Here is a 25,673-nt window from a genome sequence, read left to right as displayed (position 1 = left end):
TGCTCCTGGCACTACTTTTTTGGTAGTACAAGGTTCCCCTGTTTCTCTGTTTGCTTCTCTCTTTTATACCTCAAAAGAGATTGATTTAAAACACGACCTAATCTTGTAGATTGAGATCTGCCTCATTAACATAACTGCCTCTAATCCTGCCTCATTAACCTCATAGAAATAGGATTTACAACACATAAGAAAATCATATCAGATGACAAAATGGTAGGCAATCACTGGCAATCGTGTCCTAGCCAAGTTGACACACATTTTTGGGGTACACAATTCAATCCATAACAGGGGACCATCCAAGTCATGAAGCTGCGTATAGTCACTTTAGTCTAATACCCTTTATCTTGAGATATTTCAAAATTATAGGCACTATACCAAAAACCCATTGCCATCGAGTTGATTCCAACTCCTAGCAACCCTATAGGATGGAGTAGAACTGCCCCATAGGGTTTCCAAGGAGCAGCTGGTAAATTTGAATTGGCGACCTTTTGGTTAGCAGCCGAATTCTTAACTACTGTGCCACCAGGGCTCCATAGGCACTATAGCCATTACTAACTAGTAACCTAAATAGTTGCCATCAAGTCCATTTTAACTCATGGTGACCCCATGTGTATCAGAGTAGAACTGTGCTCCACAGCATTCTCAATGGCTGATTTTTGGTAGAAGATCACCAAACCTTTCTTCCAGGGTGTCTCTGGGTGGACTCCAACCTCCAGACTTTCAGTCAGCAGCTGAGCACGTGAGCCATTTGGACCACCCAGGAACTCCATAGCAATTGCTATAAGCGAATAAATAGCAACTACAAAATTTCTCAATCCAAGCTGTTGTCTTATTTCAAGTAAATACTGTTTATTGGTTCATTTTCAAAGTTGAAATATTTTTTAATTTTTTTTTTTTTTTTCCATTTCCTTGGCCTTAGTTTTTCCCCCTTGGCTTGGGAGGATTTGTAATATACCTCCAGGTTATATGAAAAACTCCCAATTAAGCCATGACTAGTTATGGACGAATAATCGTAACAAATTATGGATAACATTTCAAAGAACGGGAATTCCAGAGCAATTATGCTCATGAGGAACCTGTACGTAGATCAGGAGGCAGTTGTTCGAACAGAACAAGTGGGTTACTGATTGGTTTAAAGTCAGGAAAGTTGTGCATCAGGGTAGTATCCTTTGACCATACTTTTTCAGTCTGTATGCCGAGCAAATAATCTGAGATGCTAGACTATATGAAGAAGAACTGGGCATCAGGATTGGAGGAAGACTCATTAACAGTTGGCTTTATGCAGATGACACAACCTTGCTTGCTGAAAGTGAAGAGGACTTGAAGCACTTACTGATAAAGATCAAAGACTGGAACCTTCACTATGGATTATACCTCAACATAAAGAAAACAAAAATCCTTACTACTGAACATAAGCAACATCATGATAAATGGAGAAAAGATTGAAGAAATTAAGGTTTTCATTTTACTTGGACTGACAACACCCATGAAAGCAACAGTCAAGAAATCAAACTGGGCTAATCTGTGGCAAAAGACCTCTTTAATCTTTTTAATCTTTAAGGGAGCAGATTGCCTGGTCTTTTCTCCCCTAAGAGGTGGGTGGATTCAAACCACCAACTTTTAGGTTAGCAATCCAGCACTTAATCATTGAGCCACCAGTTCTCTTTGGAACATATCCTATTCTCACTAATTTTCCAACCAGCCATATTACTTCTCTACTGCAGTCTGCACCACCCTCATCCACGCCCTGGAGACAGTGTGCCAAACATCACATGGCAATGAATGTTCAGTGCAAGGGGAAGAAATTCTCTGTCCCTTCTTAACAAAACAAAAACCAAACCCAGTGCCATCGAGTCGGTTCCGACTCATAGCGACCCTATAGGACAGAGTGGAACTGCCCCATAGAGTTTCCGAGGAGCACCTGGTGGATTCCAAGTGCTGACCCTTTGGTTAGCAGCCGTAGCACTTAACCACTACGCCACCAGGGTTTCCTCTCCCTTCTTAATCATAGGATATTCTTCATAGATTGAAGATAGCCTATTCACCATCACCCTGGAAAGAATGTTTGACTTAGTGACAGGATACTTTTCTCAAAAGTTTGCAATAAGCAGCTTATCATTTTGATAAAAGTATTATCATCATTAAATATAGTCAAATACCTTCAGAGTAGAATTCAATAGGCAGCACGTCCGTTATTGACATCCCTGTCATTCATTAAAGTTCTACTCCCAACCCACATGTGTGCACAATTAAACGCTGGATGGGACTTTTGCTTGCTGGTATCAGAGAACCCTGAGGAAATGCTCAGAAGTAGTTGCTGAGGGTGCTGAAATGGACACGAGAATTTTATTCTAACCAGGGAAATGGGGAAGGAACTTGGTGATTACCTACAAATACCAAAGGAGCCATTCCGCTATATAGTTTGGCCACCTGGAGGATCTTGATACACCCCCCAGATATTCTCATATATGATGGCTCCAGGTGTAGTAGTTCTATTTGGAACCTTCTCTGGACCCTAAAGCCTATATCACACTAGACCTGACAAGGGAGAATATAAGCCTGAGAAGGAAATTCAAACCCTCCTTCATGAGAGGCTGGGGAATGTAAAAACTGTTTACTTCCTACACTAATCACAAAAAGGAGTTGCCATGGCTCTTAATCCATTTCTTAGAAAAGAGACTGTATATATCAGGGTAGAGAAAAGACCCCATAGAGCTCTCTTTAGGAATGGTGCTGTCTCCAAGATTTAAGGGCAACTCCTCAGATAAAAAACAACAAACCAAACCGTTTGTCACTGAGTTGAGTTGAGTCATGATAACCATATGTGTTTCAGAGTGGAAATGTGCTCTGTAGGATTTTCAGTGGTGGTGATCTTATGGAGGTAGATGGCCAGACCCTTTTTCCCATGTGGGTGGGTTTGAACCACCAACTTTTCTGTTAGTTGCTGAGCACTTAACTGTGCCACCCAAGGATGGTAATGGGTCCACTCTATGAAAGATCACCTAGGCTAGCTAGATCTTAACCCAGCAAAATAATATGGACTAACTTAAGTAGTTAGCTCTTTGACACAAAAGATTCCCCGAATCTAATAAATAATCTGAAGTTTACCAGATGAAACCCCGGGGAACTCTGAGAAGTGGAAGAACCAGGTCTATCTCTGCAGCCCAGATTAAGCTCATTGAGATACAGGGCCATGCAAGGCTAAGGGTCCTAGTGGAGTAGATGATATTTGTTATCCTTGAAGGGTTCAGATACCTTTAGTCTGCAGTCTCAACAACCGCCAACATCACCAGCATAGCAAGCTCGCCTCATATACCCTACTTAAGACTTATCAGCTCTCTGTATAGAAAGATCCTGGCTTTGTCCCTCCTGGGAGAGCGGGTCTGGAAGAGGATGGGATCAATTCTTTTCCCTTAAGAGTCTATTACCAGCCTCCCAAAAACATATGCTTCTCCCACTTAGATGGTGGAGAAGCCGGTCTAACCTACTTAGACCTCGTTCAGTTCTTTAAACAAAAAAAAAAAAAAAAAAAAAGATGAAAACCAAACCCATTGCCACTGAGTCAATTCCGACTCATAGTGACCCCATAGGACAGAGTAGAACTGCCCCATATGGTTTCCAAGGAGCACCAGGATCTACAGGGTCACTATGAGTTGGAATTGACGGCAACGGGTTTTCAGTTCTCTAAAAGTCCATAATTGCTGATGCCGCTCAGTCTCCTTGTACGTCTGCCCCAGTCCCTATAAGCTGACACAGATCAGTTTCTTTATCGCCTCTCACCTGTCTGTGCCTTGGCCACATTGCTACTTACCAATTTTTATCCCTTTTTTTTCAGCTGATGGAGCTCAGGGTACAAAGATCTTTTATTTTTGCCCTACAAAGGTGGCAGTTGGTTTGCCTTGGCTAACTTATTCATAAAGGATGTTAAATTTGGAAGATAATAAGATTAATGATTGTTATTTCTTTACAATATTCTTTGTAAAAAGGAGAGATTAAAATGTAAGTAAAGTTATTTTTAAACAATGGAGATGTCTATATTTTCAAACATAATTATGGTTATTTAACAAAATTGCCTTGCCAGAGGTATAATTTCACTAAACAAAAAATCCTTTAATGCCTTCAACTCTCAACAGAATTATATCACAACACTCAAAAAACATGACCTAACTCAGTTTCTTATATATTATATAAACATTGGGACAGCCCTAATACTTCTATAAAGCAATTATGACTACACTAACAAAACTGGTAGTGTAAGATTTCTATTGAAGCAACATTGCTAAAGAACACTGGATTGTAATTATATTTTATCATTGATTTTCCTGGTATTTGTTTTCTTTGACTGAATAGTTTCTTATTTTTATACAGAATATTATTAAAATAGAAGAAAACCAACACCAAGCCAAACCCATTGCTGTCGAGTTGATTCCGACTCAGTGACCCTATAGGATAGAATAGAACTGCCCCATAGGATTTCCAAGGAGTGGCTGGTGGACTCAAACTGCTGACTTTTTGGTTAGCAGCCAGATGCTTAACCACTGAGCCACCAGGGCTCCTCAAAATAGAAGAAAGCACACATTAAAAAATAAACTAGTTTTAGTTAACAAATGAAAGCAAAGTGCGCGTTTTAATGACGTTGAAATTTTCAGACCAGCTAGGTTTTTCTTTCCTCCCTAAGAACCACTGTGAAGCAGATGCACTTTGACTTTCAAAGTGTCCTTGTAACTGCTCCTTGGGCACCATGCTTCCCTTACAACCTCTCTGAGTCCTCACATTCCTACACAAAACCCAACCACTACCCTGAATACCATCTCTTTTGTCGCAACAGGGCCTGCCTGCCCTTCAGGCAACATTCCATGCTCAGGAATTTGCCAGATGTCTGCTCTTCCATTTATCAAACTTTCATCTATAGCCTGATGTCATCGAATTCTGTTCTTGACAACTTCATCTCTCAGAACTTGTTCTCGAATGTTGTTTTACTAATCTGATAAACCCCACTCTGATGCACTAATAAACCAACCCAAACCAAACCCGCTGCCGTCGAGTCGATTCCGACTCATAGCCACCCTACAGGGCAGAATAGAACTGCCCCATAGTTTCCAAGGAGCGCCTGGTGGATTCGAACTGCTAACCTTTTGGTTAGCGCCATAGCACTTAACCACTACGCCACCAGGGTTTCCGATGTACTAATAGGTACTAGTTAATGGGCAGCCCTTCCAAAGAAGATATTTACCTTTTTAGACTATCAGTATAGATACAATCCTTAAAAGAATAATTTCGTGAGATTTTCGGGTACTTTGTCAGTTTTGTGAGGGAGATAGCCTTTTTAAGCCCCTCAAATCATACCAGATTTAAAAAAGTTTTATTTTCATCAGACAATATTAGAGCTTTGCTGGTTATTTCACTCTTTAGCAGCTTTCTAGAAGCCACAAATCAGAGATGTGTTTGCTGTTTTACTGCTTCTCTTTATCTAAAATTTGTCACTCTAATTTAATGGAATGAGTTTTCTAAGGTAAGAAATATATGTGCAGAGATCTTAAGGGAAGCTTTGGGTGTAATAAGGAAAATTGGACATAACTTTAACATCTATGAATAGGAGAGTAAATAACTGCACTCGTGTGTGTGTGTGCAAAATAAGTTAGAGTACACCTATGCTATGGAATGTCGTGGAGTGAGGCAGAATTGTGAGTACTGACATGGATCGATCTCCAAGACATATTATTGTCCAGAGACAAGCAAGTAAGTCACATCAACATGTGTAATGTGATTCCGTTTACGCAGAAACAAGAAGAAAAAAAAAAAAAGATCATGTGTCTGTGCACCCATATACAAATGTAAAATGCATGGACAGAAGGACTGGGGATGTAACTTTCTTCTTCCTCTTCACTTCCTTTCCTTTCAGCTTCATTTCTTCCTGAACATTTCAGTCTTAAAGCCGTTAAAAAAAAAAAAAGCCTTTAGATGAGGCCAAACATCCTGCCAGTGGATGGAGCCATAGTGGCCCAGAGCCAGCATCAGAGCCCAAGCACAGTGAGGAGGGCACCCGCAAAGGGAAATTGACCAGGGCGGAGTGTCAGATGCAAAGTTGGGTGAGAAGGGCATCCACAGGAGGCCGTGGCTTGGCCCAGGAAATCAGCCCAAGTAAGATGAGGAGGATATTCATGTAGGAGGGCTGCCTGGTGTGTGGTGTTAAGAGTCCATGAAGTGTGAGGAGGGTGTCATTATGGCATGCAGACTCTCTGGTATGGGGTGTCAGCCCACATGAAGTGAAGGAGGTGACCCATGGAGGTAGTTTGGTGTGGAATGTCAGAGCATGAACATGGTGAGAAGGTGTCTCGGTAGGAGGGCTGCGTTGCATGGGGTGTCAGAACCCAAGAATGGAGATGAGGGCATCTACATGGTGGGGAAGCCTGCTGTGATGTGTCAGAGACTAAAAGAACTGAGGGGGGTATAGGCCTAGATGGGCTCCTGGGGTGGAGCCCAACAAGTGAGAAAAGTATTTACATATAGGCATAAGGCACAGGACCCCAAGCCCAGTAAGAAGGGCATCTGTGTGAGACGCAGCGTGTGAGGTGTCAGACCCTAAGCAGGGTGCAGAAGGTGTCCGCATGAAGGGAGTAATCTGAGCGGGGTGTCAGAGTCTGAGCAGAATGAGGACGGCATTGCATAGACGGGCTCATACTTGGAGCCCGGACAGCATGAAGAGAGTGCTGCATGGGAGACTGGTTACATCTAGGATGACTGACTAAATAAGTAAACATGTTAAGGTTAATAACTCACGGTTGGAAAAGTGAGTTACAACATGGAAAGGAAGAAAATTCTTATGAATTTTTTGGTGTTGGATTAGAAATGGAAGTATCAGTGTGAACTCATGGCTTTTAATATGTATAGATGGGGTGTGTGTGTGAGTGTGTGTGTGAGTGTGTGTGCATGTGTGCATGTGCGCCTTCATATATATATATATATCCCTTGTGACAGTGTTTAAGAGCTCGGTTGCTAACCTGAAGATTGGCAGTTCCAATCCACCAGCCACTCCTTGCAAACACTGTGGGACAGTTCTACTCTGTCCTATAGGGTCACTGTGAGTCAAAATTGACTTGAAAGAAGTGGGTTTGTTTTGTTTTGGGGGTTTTTTTGTACCCTGAAAGGGCTGGAGTGCAGCATGCCCAGTGTCCAGATACTGGCTTCTCGATGCCATTCTCCACTAAAATGAACCAGGACTCCTTAGAGAAAAGCCTGATTCCAGGCAGGGAAAATACAAGGTGAGGCAGGAAAATCTTGTGATAGAAAAGAAGTGCTCAAAGAATTGGGGGGCATGTAAAAATAACACAAAAGCCAGTTCAAAGGGCTTTCACTGGCCAAACTGGGAGCAGTTTAAGCATGAAAATAAATAAATAATGATGGACTGTATCCCATCGATTAAGATAGGAAACCATAAGTTCATACCAATATAAATTAATATGTAAAAAATTAAATTTGATGATGAATATTGACACAGTTCCAGAGTACCTCCCTACAAAATATTCTCTAATTACAAGGAGAATAACGTTATAGTGGAAAAGTCTCCCAGACACCACTTAAATCCAAGGATCAAAGTAAACCCCCACAGTCATGGTCCACATAGAAATCCTGTGCCACCCAATAGGACACAGTGAGAAGAAAAGAGCCTGGTTTCTGTGACACTCCTAGGAAAATGCATAACTCGAATCTAATCTGAGGAAACAGCAGATGACCCCAAACTGAGGGGCATTCCATGAAATACGTGTAGTCTTCAAAATATCTGGATCACGAAAGTAAGGGAGAAATGGAGGAACTGTTTCAGATTGAAGGAGGTGAAAGAGACGTGACAAATACATATACAGTATTGAACAGAATCCTACTACCATAAAGGACATTGTTGAGACATTATTGAGACATGACGGTGATATCTGAATGAGGTCTAAGGGCTGGATGGTACTAATGTGTCAGTGTTAATTTCCTTATTTTTGATGGTTGCATTGTAGTTATACAGGAGAATGTCCTTGTATTTAGCATGCACACGCTGGAGCACTCAGTGTTGGTGGGATACAAAATTGATACCATCCTCTCAAGGAAAAAAGTTGTCTTTATCTGTACTTGAAACTTTTCTGTAAATGTGAGCTTGTTTCAAAAAGAAAAATGTATGAGGAGCAGGGGGAGGGAAGAACTGGAAGCATATATAACAACCAGTTAATTAAAAAAAAAAAAAAAAACGAAACTCATTGCTGTCGAGTCGATTTCAACTCTTAGCGACCCTATAGGACAGAGTAGAACTCCCCCATAGGGTTTCCAAGGAGTGTGTGGTGGATTCGAACTGCTGACTTTTTGGTTAGGCACCTTAGCTCTAATAGAATTTACCTTTTAAAAGAGAGTAGGAGTAAAATAGAGACTTTATATTTTATTCTATAGTCTTATGTGCTGCTTTTTTATACTGAGAATATATGTGAATTTTAATTGTTTAATAAAAAAGGGAAAGATAATACGACAGAGCTCCCAAATATGTGCCGACCAAAGCAGAAATTGGATTGCACTAGTTTCAACTATTGAATGTACCCCGTAGTTTTAGTTGAAAAACAAAGGTAATTCAATTGGTAATTCTATATTTAATGATTTTTCCATAGAAATTAGTTGGATTATGAAAGCAGTATCAGAGGCTCAGAAATACATCATATTATGCGAGCTTTCTTCTCTTCATACTCGCTGGTGGATCAAAATAAAACAAATGGAAGCAGGCTGTCGCAGTGAGAATTCGTTTTGCAACTCTAAGATTTTGTTACCTAGCCTCTATTAGAAGAGTTTTGTTTATGAGGCCAAATGCAGGCTAAATTAAATACATCCGTCATGGTAACACTGTCGTTCTGGGTTCTAAATAACTGTTGCCTTTTATTGCATGTCCTGAAAGTTCCTAATATGACAAACTGGGCACATGAAATGGAGTTTCATGCTCCATTGCACTGAATTCCCTGTAGCTGCTGAGAAATGTTTGGAGAGTTTTAGTGGATTTTTCCATTTTTGTAACCAAGTTTCCCTTACATCTGTGAGATGCGTTTGGTATACATTTTAGTTGTTCCAAAAATGTGAATGCAGTTACGTGCCTGCTTCTGAGAGCACATTTGAGAACCAAGAGAGATGATAAATGCTGGTGAAAACAAAACCAATAGTAACTATAGATGACACTCATCAATGTAGTCATTCAGTATGCGTTTGTGCAGATACAACAGTTGACAGAACGGACAAGGTTGCCCTGATTAAGCTTACATTCTCCTAGGGAGAGAAAGACAGTCAACAAATAAACAAACCAGATAACTGCAGAGTATGAGAAGTATTGCAAAAGGAATAAACAAGATGATGTGATAGACATTAAGTTGGCAGAAGTGGGGAAGGGCCTTTCCAAGAGGGCAACGTACCAGCTGAGACTGGAAGAAAAAGGCAGCCAGTGAAGAGTTGGGGTGGAGGAGGGGGGAAGAGGTGAATGTTTCAGGCAAGGGGGTGATAAATGCGAAGGCACTGAGACAGAAAGGAAAGTGGTGTGCTTGAGGAGGAGAAAGGGTAGAGTGTAGTAAAATGGAGAGAATAAGTCCTTATTTTGTGGCAGGCACTGTGATCATTAGTTCCCATGTATTAGCTCATTAAAGTCTCACAGTTTGTTCTAATACGATCTGTATTGCATAGGTGGGAATACAGAGGAACAGAGAGGTTAAGAGACTTAACCAAGGTTATACAGCTGGTAAATTGTGGGGACAGAGTTTTTACCCATGCAGTCTAATTTAGAACCCATACTTTCAACATCATACCTTGCTGCTTCCCAAAGAAATCACTGTACAAATGTAAATTACTGTTGTTATTATGATGATAAAGTTTTAGACATCTCCTATAGCCTAAAAACTCATCTATATTTCCATACTTCATAAAAATACTGTGTCTAGCTCTAGGTGCCAACCTTTACAAAGAATATAGACAAATTGGAGAGTATTTGGAGGAAAGACTTTTAGTGGGTAAAGAGTCTTAACATATGAAGAATGGTTGACATGACTAAGAGCTATATCATGAAAAAGATAGGCTTTGGAGACTACAGTGTCAGTATTCATCTATTTATGGGGGCAACATGTAGAAATATAACTAAATCATTTTTGTATGACCCCAAGGGGATATAATTTAGAGAGAATTATAGAAGCTACCAGGAACTTGCTTCAATAGAGGGAATAACTTTCTAACAAAGTCCAAAGTTGAAATAAGCTATGCTGCAGGAGATAAAGAGACCCCATCATCAGAGGTATTTAAGACTAGGCAGAAAAACTTGTTATCAAGAGTGTTTTAGAGCAGATTCAAGTAGTGATTGGATAATTGAAATAGGTGGTCCTTCCCAATCCTGAGATTCTGTGATGAACAAGCTATGATCAGAAGCCAGGACAGTCATAATCTAAAATACTTGATTTAATAGAGTGTGGCATGGCATGGGACCCTGAGGCCAGGCATACGTGAAGAATCAAAGTGAAGAATCAAAGTAGTATCCCAGACTGGAAGATTGCAATTAAATATCAAAACCCCAGTGTCTTCTTTGGTTATCAGGGTAATGGGTCATCTTGCTCAGGCTCAAGAAGGAGAAGGATACCCTTTGCCTGGAATATGCTGACCTAGTGAACTTAGCTTTCCACATTTAACATCATCTCCTTTTCCAAATCAATCCTGATACCCCAGGAGACTGATCATATATACATACCTTGATTAGATCACTTGTAATTCTCTTTGCATTGATTTGTTTATCCATACGTTTCCTCTTCCTAGACCCTGGACTCAATGAAGGCACATTCATATTTGTATTTTCAGACCTAGAAGTATTACTAATAGTACCAAACCAAAACCAAACCTGTTGCCATCAAGTCGATTCCGACTTATAGCGATCCTATAAGACCGAGTAGAACTGCCCCGTAGAGCTTTTGAGGAATGCCTGGTGGATTTGAACTGCCGACTTTTTGGTTAGCAGCTGTAGCACTTATCCACTTCACCATTAATAGTAGCTAAGACAATAAGTAGCTGGTCCCTGCTGGTCCAGGGAATAGGGTCAGCAGGTCAAACAAACTTGGATTTAGAAATATATTTGTGGCCAGCATGCATTTTCCTGTTATATATCAAAGTCCTAGACATGTGCTCTTTGAACAGGGTATCAGAAGACTAATTAATAAAATATAATCCCTATTTAGAAGGTTATAAGGCACTGAGTGTTTTTTTAGTTTTAAGGTCTAAGTGATTCTGTACAAGGCCTGATGAATTTTTACTTATTAAACCTTACATGGGAAAGATTTCTTGTATTTGGTGTTTTAGAGTTCTACTAAATGAAATCACAATGAACTACTTGAAAACAAATGTCTTGTCCTCAGCCACTTTGTCAGTTTTTACACAAATATGGGCTAGGATCAACATCTTTGCAACTCCCAAAATTTTAGTTAAATTTCCTAAGCAAAGGATAGTGGTGTCTTCTGGGAACTGAGATAGTTACTATTTTATTGCTACTTGGAATCATACCTACCACTGAAGAAAAAATATTTTGCAATCCTTTTTGATCTTCCTAGTATAACTAAAAAGTTTGTGTGTGTGTGAGCAGTGAAAAACAGTGAAGTATTTGAAGAATTTTCTTAATTTGACTCTGACTTGAACACCTTTAGAAGTGTGAGGGTTGTTATTTGGTAGTGGCCATGTGAAGACATTAACTAAACCAGAGCAAAATAGAGGAATTTGTTCATCTGCAAATGTATTGGGGACTTTTACCTTCTCTTAATTTTGGCAGTTCCTGAGCATTATTTAGTTAAAACGATCTAAAATAGCCCCCACGTGTCTTGTCAGTTTGTTGTACTGTGGGGGCTTGCATGTTGCTGTGATACTGGAAGCTATGCCACCAGTATTCAGATACTAGCAGGGTCACCCATGGGGGACAGATTTCAGCTGAGCTTCCAGACTAAGACAGACTAGGAAGAAGGACCTGGCAGTCTACTTCTGAAAAGCATTAGCCAGTGAAAACCTTATGAATAGCAGCGGAACACTGATATAGTTCCAGAAGATGAACCCCCTGAGGTTGGAAGGCCCTCAAAAGATGACTAGGGAAGAGCTGCCTCCTCAAAGTAGAGTCGACCTTAATGACGTGGATGGAGTAAAGCTTTCGGGACCTTCATTTGCTGATATGACATCACTTAAAATGAGAAGAAGCAGCTGCAAACATCCATTAATAATTGGAACCTGGAATGTACAAAGTATGAATCTGGGAAAATTGGAAATCATCAAAAATGAAATGGAACGCATAAACATTGATATCCTAGGCATTAGTCAGCTGAAATGGACTGGTACTGCCCATTTTCGACAATCATAAAATATAGTCTACTATGCTGGGAATGACCGCTCAAAGAGGAATCGTGTTGCATTCATCGTCAAAAAGAACATTTCAAGATCTATCCTGAAGTACAACGCTGTCAGTGATAGGATAATCTCCATATGCCTACAAGTGCTACGGCTGTTAACCAAAGGGTCAGCAGTTCAAATCCGCCAGGCACTGCTTAGAAACTCTATGGGGCAGTTCTACTCTGTCCTATAGGGTCTCTATGAGTCAGAATTGACTCGACAGCACTGGATTTTTTTAATACAAGGAAGACCAGTTAATACGACTATTATTCAAATTTACACACCAACCACTAGGGCCAAAGATGAAGAAATAGAAGATTTTTATCAGCTGCTGCAGTCTGAAATTGACCGAACATGCAGTCATGATGCTTTGATAATTACTAGTGATTGGAATGCGAAAGTTGGAAACAGAAGGATCGGTAGTTGGAAAATATGGCCTTGGTGATAGAAACAGTGCTGGAGATCGAATGATAGAATTTTGCAAGACCAACAGCTTCTTCATTGCAAATACCTTTTTTCACCAACATAAACGGTGACTATACACATGGAACATACAGGAATCAAAATGACTACATCTGTGGAAAGAAACAATGGAAAAGCTCAATGTTATCAGTGAGAACAAGGCCAGGGGCCCACTGCGCAACAGACCATCGATTGCTCATATGCAAGTTCAAGCTGAAACTGAAGAAAATCAGAGCAAGTCCACAAGACTCAAAATATGACCTTGAGTATATCCCACCTGAATTTAGAGACCATCTGAAGAATAGATTTGACACATTGAACACTAGTGACCAAAGACCAGACAAGTTGTGGAATGACACAAAGGACATCGTACATGAGGAAAGGAAGGCTTGGTCATTGAAAAGACAGGAAAGAAAGAAAATACCAAGATGGATGTCAGAGGAGACCCTGAAACTTGCTCACGAACATTGAGCAGCTAAAGCAAAAGGAAGAAATGATAAAGTAAAAGAACTGAACAGAAGATTTCAAAGGGCGGCTGGAGAAAACAAAGTAAAGTATTATAATGACATGTGCAAAGAGCTGGACATAGAAAACCAAAATGGAAAAACACGCTCAGCGTTTCTCAAACTGAAAGAAGTGAAGGAAGAATTCAAGCCTCGAGCTGCAACAGTGAAGAATTGTATGGGGAAAATATTAAACGACCCAGGAAGCATCAAAAGAAGATGGAAGGAATATACAGGGTCATTATATCAAAAAGAATTAGTCGACGTTCAACCATTTCAAGAGGTAGCATATGATCAGGAACCAATGGTACTGAAGGAAGAAGTTCAAGCTGCTCTAAGGGCATTGGCGAAAAACAAGGCTCCAGGAATTGATGGAATATCCATTGAGATGTTTCAACAAACGGGTGCAGCACTGGAGGTGCTCACTCATCATGCCAAGAAATATGGAAGACAGCTTCCTGGCCAACTGACTGGAAGAGATCCATGTTTATGCCTGTTCCCAAGAAAGGTGATCCAACTGAATGTGGAAATTATAGAACAATATTAATATCATATGCAAACAAAATTTTGCTGAAGATCATTCAGAAACGGCTGCAGCAGTATATTGACAGGGAACTGCCAGAAATTCAGGCTGGTTTCAGAAGAGGACATGGAACCAGGGATATCATTGCTGATGTCAGATGGATCCTGGGTGAAAGCAGAGAATACCAGAAGGATGTTTACCTGTGTTTTATTGACTATGCAAAGGCATTTGACTGTGTGGATCATAACAAATTATGGATAATACTGCAAAGAAATGGAAATTCCCGAACACTTAATTGTGCTCTTGAGGAACCTTTACATAGATCAAGAGGCAGTTGTTCAGACAGAACAAGGGGATACTGATTGGTTTAATGTCAGGAAAGCTGTGTGTCAGGGTTGTATCCTTTCACCATACCTATTCAATCTGTATGCTGAGCAAATAATCCAACAAACTGGACTATATGAAGAAGAACACGGCATCAGGATTGGAGGAAGACTCATTAACAACCTGCATTACGCAAGTGACACAACCTTCCTTGCTGAAAGTGAAAAGGACATGAAGCACTTACTAACGAAGATCAAAGAATATAGCCTTCAGTATGGATCGCACCTCAACATAAAGAAAACAAAAATCCTCACAACTGGACCAGTGAGCAACATCATGATAAACAGAGAAAAGACTGAAGTTGTCAACGATTTCATTTTACTTGGATCTACAGTCAGCAGCCATGGAAGCAACAGTCAAGAAATCAAACAACGCATTGGATTGGGTAAAATCTGCTGCAAAGGACCTCTTTCAAGTGTTGAAAAGCAAAGATGTAACTTTGAAGACTAAGGTGGGCCTGACCCAAGGCATGGTATTTTCAATCGCATCATAAACATGCGAAAGCTGGACAATGTATAAGGAAGACCCAAGAAGGATTGACACCTTTGAATTGTAGTGTTGGCAAAGAATATTGAGTATACCATGGACTGCCAAAAGAACGAACAAATTTGTCATAGAGTACAACCAGAATGCTCCTTAGAAGCAAAGATGGGAAGACTGCGTCTTACATGCTTTGGACATGTTGTCAGGAGGGATCAGTCCCGGGAGAAGGACATCATGCTTGGCAAAGTACAGCGTCAGCGGAAAAGAGGAAGACCCTCAACGACCTGGATTGACACAGTGGCTGCAACCATGAGCTCAAGCATAACAATGATCATAAGGATGGCACAGGCCCAGGCAGTGTTTTGTTCTGTTGTGCATAGGGTCGCTATGAGTCGGAACTGACTCAAGGGCACCTCACAACAAAAACAACAACATCTAAAATAAAAGTCACCTGGGGCTGCCTAACCTCTCAAAGGTCTAGGTTATGTTGGCTCATACTCCAGCCAGCCTTGCCCTTCTCTGAATTTCATTGCCTGTGGAAGTCCTAAGCCCTCTGTAGGATTTCTGTGCCTTCTTAGGGGCTCCCCTTCTCAGTGCCTGCTTCACTTCGTTTGCCTTGGCTTTGTGATGCACACTATGGCAGTCATGCAGGGCAGGAAACTACAAACGAACCCATTTAAATCTCTTGTTTCTGAATAAACTGTTACAGAATCTTCCACCTGCCTGAATAAGAAGGCCCAAGTCAAGATATATTTGAATCCTTGCAAGTACATTTTTTCTTTTTTTGCACTTGAAATAAAACCTTGAAAAGTCAATATATTAACAAATGTAGTTGGCTTGTGTAACAATTTCAGTATTTTATCTTTAGTTGGGATTGATATTCCCTTGGCAGTGATTCCTAACATTTTCGTGTAAAGCCTTTACACGGTGTTGCTGTTGCTGTGTGCCACTGAGTCAACTCGTAGAGTCCGTATAATACAGAGCAGAACTATCCCATAGGGTTTCCAAGGCTGTAAATCTTTATGGAACCAGACTACCACATCTTTCTCCTGCAGAGCAGCTGGTGGGCTCAAACCAATGACCTTTTGGTTAACAGCCGAATGCCTAACCATTGCACCACCAGGGCCTCTCTCTCTTTCTCTGTGTAGATATATATATATAAAAAAAATATACACATGTATATACAGACACACATGTGTATGTATGTAAATTGATTACCAACAAATTTTCGTATGCCAGGATTTCTTATATTAGAACACTTATATTTAAACATCATCACTAAGAAATAAGTTAGAAGCAAAGTGAAAAGGCTGATGTTTAGGCTTCTGCCCTGTTTATAAGAGTTTCCTGTCTGAGACTAATAAAAAATAAGTGGAGCCTCAGAAAACAGAATAGAGCTGCAGCAAAATAGTATCTGGTTCTCAAAGTTTGTTTAATGCCACATTAAAATTTTTTTAACTATAATTCATAAAATCAGTATTAAGATTTTAAAAGCCAGGCTATAAGTTTGCTATCTTTAAATAGAACTTTGGTCTAGTTATCACTTAAACATTATTTTCTTATTCCATGTTTTTAGTTTGGGTAATAATTTTTCACCATCTATGTCTTCTAAATTTCTCAGGTTCTGTTAGCTCTCATCAGACTATTCATTACAAATTTCTCATGAAGAAATAAATTCCCCTCAATCTGATAGCCATATAAGTGTCTGTCTATAGACCTTTCACTTGATTTGGAAGGACCATGATACAATAGCAAGATTGGGAAATCACAGATTTAGTAAAAGGCGAACAGGCCTTTATTTCTTTGGGGAAGTTTTTTTCTATTTTAATCCTTTCTGTTGTTATTTCAAGAAGCATTTCTGTTTTATTCTGTTATTTAAAAGAAAAAAACTAGAAAGACCCTGTTGTCACATAATGTTTATTATTATTCAGCAATGAACATGTTTGAAAGGATTTGCTGCCATTAATTTTTCTTTACGTTGTTGCTGGTGAGATTAGTGTTTATTGCCACTTGGCAAGCAAAGAGAGTAAGATATAGGCTGAATTTTTTCATCTCATTCCCCCATCTCTAAATGTAGCTAGATCCATATGAATTCTTATTTCTTTCCTTTATTTTGTTATTTCTCTTCCTTTTTTAGCCTAATAATCCTCCACCCATGCTCTGTATCTTCTCTTCTTGAGTATCTTGATCATGGAGTAGGCATACTGTCAAACTCCTGCTAGTAATAATGTTTCCCTCTCAATAGACAGTTGTGCTTAAGTCTTTCTTCTGTCCAAAAAAGAAGACATTCCATTCCTCATACCTCTATCTGTCTCGGGCACCATCCTATCCTTCTTCTTGCCTTCACAGCAAGCTTTTAAAAAGCACTCCTTTAACTCAGCTTTCTCTCCTCCAATTCACTCTTTTATCTGCTACAGTCAGAATTACAAGTCCATCGTTCCACTAAAACCATTTTATTCGCCCTTCTACCTACTACAGTCAAAATTACAAGTCCGTTGTTTCACTAAAATCATTTTATTCTAGGAATATGAAGTTTGGAGTTAGGAAATAACCAAATCCGTTAGACACTTTCCAGTCATCACCGTATGGGCTGTCTCTACTATGTAGACATTTACTTTTGTCCCTCATAAAAAAAGGATGAAAATATCCTTCATTGTTGAAACCATCCTTCTGTGGCTTCCCTGATAATCATCTTCTCCTAGATTTGTAATTTCCTTTCAGGATGCTCATTTTTTAATTTCTTTTGGTAATACCTCCTCCTCTTATGCTCCCTGAATGTTTATGCTCCTCAGTGTCTTATCATTGATCTTCTCACTCTGTCGATTTTAATTGAAATATCTCATCCACACCCATGATTTTAAGGTACTGCTTATATGCTAACGGAGCTCTGGTGGCACAGTGGTTAAGAACTTGGCTGCTAAGCAAAAGGTCACAAGTTCCAATCCTTCAGCCACTCGTTGGAAACCCTATGAGGTAGTTCTACTCTGTCCCCTAGGATCAGTAGTCAACGGCAACAGGTTTGATTTTTGGTTTATATGCTAATATTTTCCCAGTCCCTCTCTCTAGTCCAGATTTTTCAGTGGGTTCCCAGCCCCATTTCTTTTGATGACCTGATATGCTTCCATGGAAATCTCAAAGTCTGCAGATGCAAAACCAGATTCAAAGTCTGTCTTTCCCTCCATAATTCCTACCAGCAGGACTGTTAGCGGTCATACACCAGATACACTCCTGTCAGAGCCTGGGGGATGGTATTTGATCATGTCAGTGTCATTAGATCTTTTTTCTTCTTGTGTTTTTATTCCTTTGTGTATGGTCTGCAAAAACTTAGTTTTATTGCCTTCTAGGGCAGTCATTTTTCTTCTTGTTTTGTCTGTGAAAAATCCCTAGAATTTTAACGAGGAACTTTGAAAAAATTTCTCACCTATCTCTTCCTATTTATACCGAACTTCAGTTAATAAGTATGCTTAATTAATATTTGAGCTAGAACTTTCTTAAATAAATTGATAGCTAACTTCTCTGCCATGTATAGCCCTTTGTCAGTTGGATGCATCAGCCAGGCTGACAAAGATTTTCTGCTGTCCTGATGTGAGTGCTCCATTGAGACAGATAATAAAGTACAGTCTTGACTGAACGGCTTGTATTTCTGAAGTTGTTTTCATTGGATCTGCTTACAGTGTGGCTTTAATAAGAGCCATCGTCTACATTCACCAACTGTTTCACTCTTTGTAGATCCGTAAACTCTGTCTTGGCCAAAAACACAACCAGGCACCCTGATTCGTGCATGTAAACACATTCTCATCCTTGGTGTCGACAGGGCATGTTATCAAAGACATCCTTTATCCTTTGCTCTCAGTCAACTTATGTGATGGCATTGACTGGTATGATATGTAATCATTTAATGATCGTTATGCAGTAATTTTTAGTTTATCTTTTGGGAAAGCTGCCTTTTCTCAAGCAGCCGACTGTTACATCTGAAAAATGTCTTTTAAATAAATCATCTTTCCATTTTGCTCTAAATCCTATACCATGTTTTGGGTGGAAACAAAACTGATTTATCTTATTTTCAGATTTAAATAAATTGAAATTTAAATCCAAGTCACTTGCTGCTGATAGCTTTATACTATCATTTTTTTTAATTTTGGGTTTTTGGTGTATTAGTTAGCTTAGAGAAAACAAGCTCACAGTAATTTAAAAGCCGTGATTTACAGTGAATGGAATCTTGAGTAGAATTTATTCAGGGCTTTGAACTGGTTTGTTCCAGTTCAAACCCCTGCTGAGAATTTGCAGTTCCACCCCAGATATACTAAATCAGAATCTACATTTTAACAAGATCCCCAAGTGATTCTTATGTATACTAAACTTTGAGAACTACTGCTCTACTATCGGTTCTCAGAATTGGTCCCTAACCAGCAGCAATGGCATCGCCTGGGATCTTCTTAGAAGTGCAGATTCTCAGCAGGGGTTTAAACCAAAACAAACTGATAAGAAGTCCTGAATTTATTCAGGGCAATTAGTAATAGATGCCACAATCATGACTGTAGTCCTCACCTTAATATAACACATTTGTGCTTGCATATGTAAATACGTAGAAACAAAAACATTATCTTGTATCAAAACCTGGTCTAGACAAGAAATTAATTAAGATTAAAAGCAGTATCTGTTGAAATGGAACAACCAAAATGGAAATAATGAGAATGTTCACACGTTATGAAGAATGTAACCAATGTCACTGAGCAACTTCTGTAGAAATTGTTGAATAGGAACCTAAACTACTGTGTAAGCCTTCTTCAGAAACACAATAAAATATTATCTTTTTTAAAAAAGCGGTGTATGGTTTTCTTAAAAATATCCTGGTCTTTAAAGAATCAATCCCAAGTTTCTTGCTGGTTGTTAGGTGCCATCGAGTCAATTCCAACTCACAGTGTCCCTATGTACAACAGAATGAAACATTATGCAATCTTACACCATTCTCACAATCGTTGTTGTGGTTGAACCCATTGTTGCAGCCACTATGTTAGTCCATCTCTTTGAGTGTCTTCTGCTTTTTTGCTGACCCTCTACTTTACCAAACATAATGTCCTTCTTCAGGGACTGGTCCCTACTGATAACATGTCCAAAGTATGTGAGATGATGTCTCACCATCCTCGCTTCCAAGGAGCATTCTGGCTGTACCTCTTCCAAGACAGATTCATTCATTCTTCTGGCAGTCCATGGTATGTTCACTATTATTCACCAACACCATCATTCAAATGCAACAATTCTTCTTTAGTCTTCTTTATTCATCATCCAGTTTTTGCATGCATACGAGGCAATGGACAGTACCATAGCTTGGATCAGTTGCACCTTAGTTCTTACAGTGACATTTTTAACATTTTAAGGAGATCTTTTGCAGCAGATTTGCCCAATGCATGTGTCTTTTGATTTCTTGACTCCTGTTTCCATGGGTGTTGATTGTGGATCCAAGTAAAATGAAATCCTTGACAACTTCAGTCTTTTTCTCTATTTATCATGATGTTGCTTATTGGTTCAGTTGTGAGAATTTTTGTTTTCTTTCTGTTGAGGTGCAATCCATACTGAAGGCTGTAGGCTTTGATCTTCATCCTAGTCTGTCTTAGCGTGGAAGCTTCGCTGAAACCTGTCCACCAGGGGTGACCCTGCTGGTATTTGAAATACTGGTGGCATAGCTTCCAGCATCACAGTAATATGCAAGCCACCACAATGTGACAAACTGACAGACGACTGGTGGATTCTAAGTTTATCATTACTCAAATCTTGTTAAATAATAGCAATTTATGGTAACCTTGAAAAGAAATCAATATTGGATATTTATCATATTGCTATGAATTTTCCGTGCACCTCTGATGACTGCCTTACACAGTATTATAATTATTTTGCCTATTTATTTGATGTGGGAAGTTAAAAACCTATAAAAATTAATGCAAGAAAGCAAGAAGTATAGGGAAGTGCGGAATGATTTTTGCCTTCTTTGACTTTCTTTTCACTTTCATCATTTCCTCACTTTTTTTTCCAAATATTAAATCTGCATTGGTTCTTGCTTTTTCCTATTTATCTTACACTTTAGTGTTCATTGGATATTATTTTCATATTAGTGACTAGTAGAGGAATATTTCACTACACAGAATGTATTTTAAAATGTGTTCCAATCTAGAACATGAATTAGTCAAGACCTACATCCTGTGGACATTGAAGGCTAGATAACTGGAGATACCTTATTCAAGCATTTATTTATTCCACAAATAAATCTTATCTGCCAACCTCTATGAAAAGTACTGAAAATATAGCATGAATCAGAGACAGACATATTGTAGTTCAGATCAGTACAGGGATGTTACAAAGTCAAATAAAGAAAATGGAAGATGTCTATGAAAATAGTCTTTAATTGCAGCCTCTTCTACCTGCCTATCCTGCATATTCCTGCCAGACTAATCTCCTTGATAAGGCAGCTCTGATCTCCTTACTCTCCGGAGCAAAGCCTCCCTGTCGCCCAGTGGCCAACTCATTTGATTGTCTGCCTTTCCGTTTCCCTCTGTAGAATTTCCCTGCATCCACTCTTTATTTCTTTGGATCAAGCTGATCTCCCACTATAGAATTTCCCTGCCTCTTCCCTGCTTGTTGGCCAAACTGGACTGCTCATCCTTCTTGAAGCCTTGCCTGTACACTCCTGCTGCTATGCATATGCTTAGTCTCATCAACAACTGGATGTGCTCCCAGTTTCCCCTCTGCCTGTCTAAATTCTGACCATCCTTCAAAGCCTGGATTAGTGTGCTTTTGATTTCCGTGTGCGTTGTAACATGTGTGCTTTTGTGTGTGCCCCGCTGCTGTCGAGTCAATTCTGACTCATAGCGACCCTATAGGACAGAGTAGAACTGCCCCATGGAGTTTGCAAGGAGCGCCTGGTGGATTCAAACTGCCGACCTCCTGGTCAGCAGCCATAGCACTTAATCACTACGCCACCAAGGTTTCCAAAGGAGTAGACAGGATGAAGGAAATCATGGTCAGGTAATTAGGTGGGACTGTAGGGTAATTGTGTCCCACCAAGGGGATTGGTCAGTTTTGCCATCCTGCTGAGTTTGAAATGAGCCATCCCAGAGGTGGGAAAGAGAGGATCCCACCACTACCAAGGAAGGAGAGCCAAGAGCAGAGCATGTGCTTTGGACCCGGGATCCCTGAGCTAAGAAGCTCTGGAACGAGAAGACCGAGAAAGAGCAGGAACATTGAAGACAGCAAGAAGTGGTGGCAGGAGATGGTGCTGTGGGCTTCCCAGCTCATGGAGCGAGAAAGGCAGAGACCAAGGGGCCAGAGAGAGGCATGTCTGTGGCATGGCTGGGAAGAGGCTGTTCTGATGGAAGAACTGTATCCTGAGTGTTTGTGAATAATAACTTGTTACATGCCTAAACCAAAAAAACAAACAAAAAAAATTGCCGTCGAATTGATTCTGACTCATAGTGACCCAATAGGACAGAGTAGAACTGCCTCAGAGTTTCCAAGGAGCAACTCGTGGATTCGAACTGCCAACCTTTTGGTTAGCGGCCAAGCCCTTAACCACTATACTACCAGGGCTCCTGTTACTTCCCTGGTAGCCTCCATAATCTGAGTATTGTCTGTGAGTTCTGTGTGGCCATTGAAATGAATTATTGAACCCAGCAGAGAGGTAGAGATTTCCATGGGTGGGATGGCTGGTGTCAGAATTTATAAAGACGACAGAGAGAGGAGGCATACCTGACATCTGCTTCATAGGAATCAGCCTTAGGCTGTTGATCTTGATTCTCCTTCCCCCTTCTGAAGTTAGAGGAGGTCAGACTCTGTCTCCACGCTGTTTTTACACCTTGTTTACTTTCCTTCATCCTGTCTATGCCTTTAGATATTTGTGTATTTATTTAACACCCCAGCCATTCTGGAATGTAAGAATACACAGGCAAACAAACAAACTAGAACTATGTCTCACGCACATCGACTTGCTTTCCACTCTGCCTGGAATAGAGGGTGAGCAATGTGTAAACATTGAACTCATTCATCCATTTGGTGCACAAAGGTTATTCCGCAAGCATTTAATTTGTTCCTACACATGCCATTCCCTGAACTGGCAATAGGATACACATGAAGGGAAAGGGACAAGTTAACAGACAACTAAATTATAGTGTGTTAAGTGCTGCAGTACAAGTAAGCACAAAATTTTTAAGAGTGGTATAAATACAGGTAAGTCAGCGAATGGCTAAAAGAATGGATGAAAGCGTAAATGAGTAATTTATCATAATTCTCTAGAGCTCCCGTTTAGTGCTCTGCAGTGCTCCTCATGGGTGAATCAGCCTGATAATCTGCTGTTGTAATGAGCGTCCTGATTTCTTGCTTCACAACAGTCATTAATACCACTCGGGGGGGATAGCAGAGCATTTTAATGAACTCTGAACAGGCCATCACCCTGGGCGGTCTCAGGCGCGGCATCCTGGGCTTTAGCCGCTCTGTGCTTTGAGATCTCCATGTGCTGCTAAAACTCTTAGGGAATTTTTAAAATAATGATTAGGAATAAGATGAGTCTAATGTTTCATTAGTAAAGACAGGCAAAGTGTACCATATGCATCGGTTATTTATGTTTCATTCCTATGCAAAATCTTAAACCATTAGGTCATTTCCCCCTGGCTTTCTACCTGTGGTGATATGGAAAACCTCCTTTTTAGTCCTTTGCAAGAATAACCTCGAGATCTTATTTTTTTCTGAACTAATTCTCTCCACCAAAAAATTTCCTTTTCCTATTTTGGCCTCTTTTATTTTGTCTTTTAATCATAAAAATTAAAGCAGCATCTTGAGCCTGCACTGTGCTAAGCACCATGATCTGGGAAGCGTTTTAAACTGGGTCCACACTCAGTATAATCATTGGTGTACTTTAAACATAATTCAGTTCCTACGTGTCTTTGTGCTGTAAGATGTCAGAGAGCATATAATTTGGACATCAGGTCTTTCTTGATATACTTTAGCAGAAGTTTAGTAGAGACTACTCAACGGAAGCATCATATAACCGAGTTAAATGTGACCTGTAAGTAAGTTTAGAAATATGTTAATTAATTTTTTTTTTCATTTGCCATTTCATGTTAGATCCCTGTGAGCTCCTAAAACAAAAGCATCTTTTCTTGTTTGTCTGATTCAGTCATTCATCAAATGTACATACTATGTGCCAGGCTTTTTTCTAGGCTTTGGGGTATAGTAGTGAACAAAGAAAGTTCTTCTATCATTGAGCTCACTTCCTAGTTTGTGGAGACAATAAATAAACATAAATAATTTGTCAAATAGTGATAAACCGAAGAAGAAAATGAAAGTAGAGATAATGTGGCAGTGTTGGTTCATCAGTTTTAACAACTGTACCCTAGGAATGTGAGATGGTAATCACAGGAAGAACATTGTGCAGAAGGAAGAAGGGGTGCATGAGAGCTGTCTTTACTCTCTGCACAATTTTTCTTTAAACCTAAAGCTGCTCTAAAAACTCTATTTTTTTAAAAAAAAATCAATGTACTTCTGAATCTCCTGGGGATCTGGTTAAGACGTAGATTCTGACTTGGTAACTGACTACAGCAGAAGCTGGAGTGTGTTAACCACCCTCTAGGTGATGGCATGCCATTCTGCTGCTTATGGAGTAGCAAGACTGTAGGCAAGCCATGGTGGTGTCTGGGGTTAGGGTGGTTATGGTGGGAGTGATAAACGGTCTGATTAGGGGTGTATTTTGAAGATAGACCCAGGAAAGCTAACTGAGGGAGAAAAAGTGGCATCAGGCTGACTTCTCCATTCAGGGCATGGCAGACTCTTGGACGGGTTTGTTTCGGGGCAAAAATGTAGTACATTTGGACATACTATGTTTGAGATCCCTGTTAGACATCCACATGGAAAAGATCACTAAACCTATGAAAAACAGCGGGTTCATCAATCATATGCAGTGATAAGTGATACTCAAGACAAAAAAATTTATGTTCCTGCACACCACAACTGTGTGACTCTTCCTACATGTGTTTGGAATTTCTGGCACTGTGTTCAACAGTTTAATAAAGAAAGACCTTATCAATTCACGCTGCGGCTTCTCTCTCTGCCTCTTCTGCACTAATGTTGGTAAAATAAGCAATGTTTTATCATCCCCACACCGGTATTCTTTAGCTTGAAATCAACATATTACTCATACCGTTAAAGCTGCTCCCTTTTGGAAGCTAAAATATGCACTCTGGTGCGTATTTAAAGCATATTGTACTCAAGTACTCTCTAGGAATAGAGCTAGATTGTAAAATGAAGGAAGTTTTCAGCACCTGTTGATTCTGGTAGTTGCCCATTGTGAAATGGATTGCCTAGATTTCCCTGTCTACATAAGGTGGTTTTGAGCTTGACTAAACAGCATTTCTTTCTTGGGCTAAAACTCTGCAAAAGTTCACTTTGTCACATTATAAGAGGTGGTGGTTAGAGTGAGCTTGGATGGAAGTCAGTCTTTTAGACTCCCTTGTCAGAAAAAAAAGATGGTGTAGACTAGGGTTGTAATGAAGGTATGTTTACTTATAATTTTCGTAAATATCAATTGTGTAAAATCAAAAGGATATGAGATGAAAACTGCGTTGTCTTATTCTGCCCCTCGTGTGATGGCTCCGGAAATTCTAGAGTTTTACTCAGAGAGAGCTTAAGACTTGAACTCAAAACATTTCATGTATTTTAATGGAACTTTAAATAGAACATACTTCTGAAGCTAATGTGCAGTGAGATAAGGATGTGAGAGATGGTTCTTGGTTTCAGGTGAGTGTGAAATAAAGGCAGAAGTTTTGATTTGTTGTTGTTAGTTCTGACTCATGGTGACCCCATAAGTAAAAAAGTTCACTTCACTGTGAGTAAGTAAGTAGAAACTATGAAAGAAAGCCCTGTTTTGT

The 25,673-nt window shown here is 39.8% G+C and overlaps 1 protein-coding gene across 6 annotated transcripts in view; it reads left to right on the top strand.

Moving 5' to 3' along the window:
• Positions 1–25,673, top strand: part of PTPRZ1 (protein tyrosine phosphatase receptor type Z1) — a 212,489-nt gene that overhangs the window by 88,098 nt on the left and 98,718 nt on the right. The gene's annotated exons all lie outside the window — the stretch shown is intronic.

This window comes from Elephas maximus, chromosome 8 (genome assembly GCF_024166365.1).
Source record: "Elephas maximus indicus isolate mEleMax1 chromosome 8, mEleMax1 primary haplotype, whole genome shotgun sequence".
NCBI classification, from domain to species: Eukaryota; Metazoa; Chordata; class Mammalia; order Proboscidea; family Elephantidae; genus Elephas; species Elephas maximus.
Note: the sequence above shows the minus strand (reverse complement) of the source record. Positions and strands in the feature narration are given on the sequence as shown.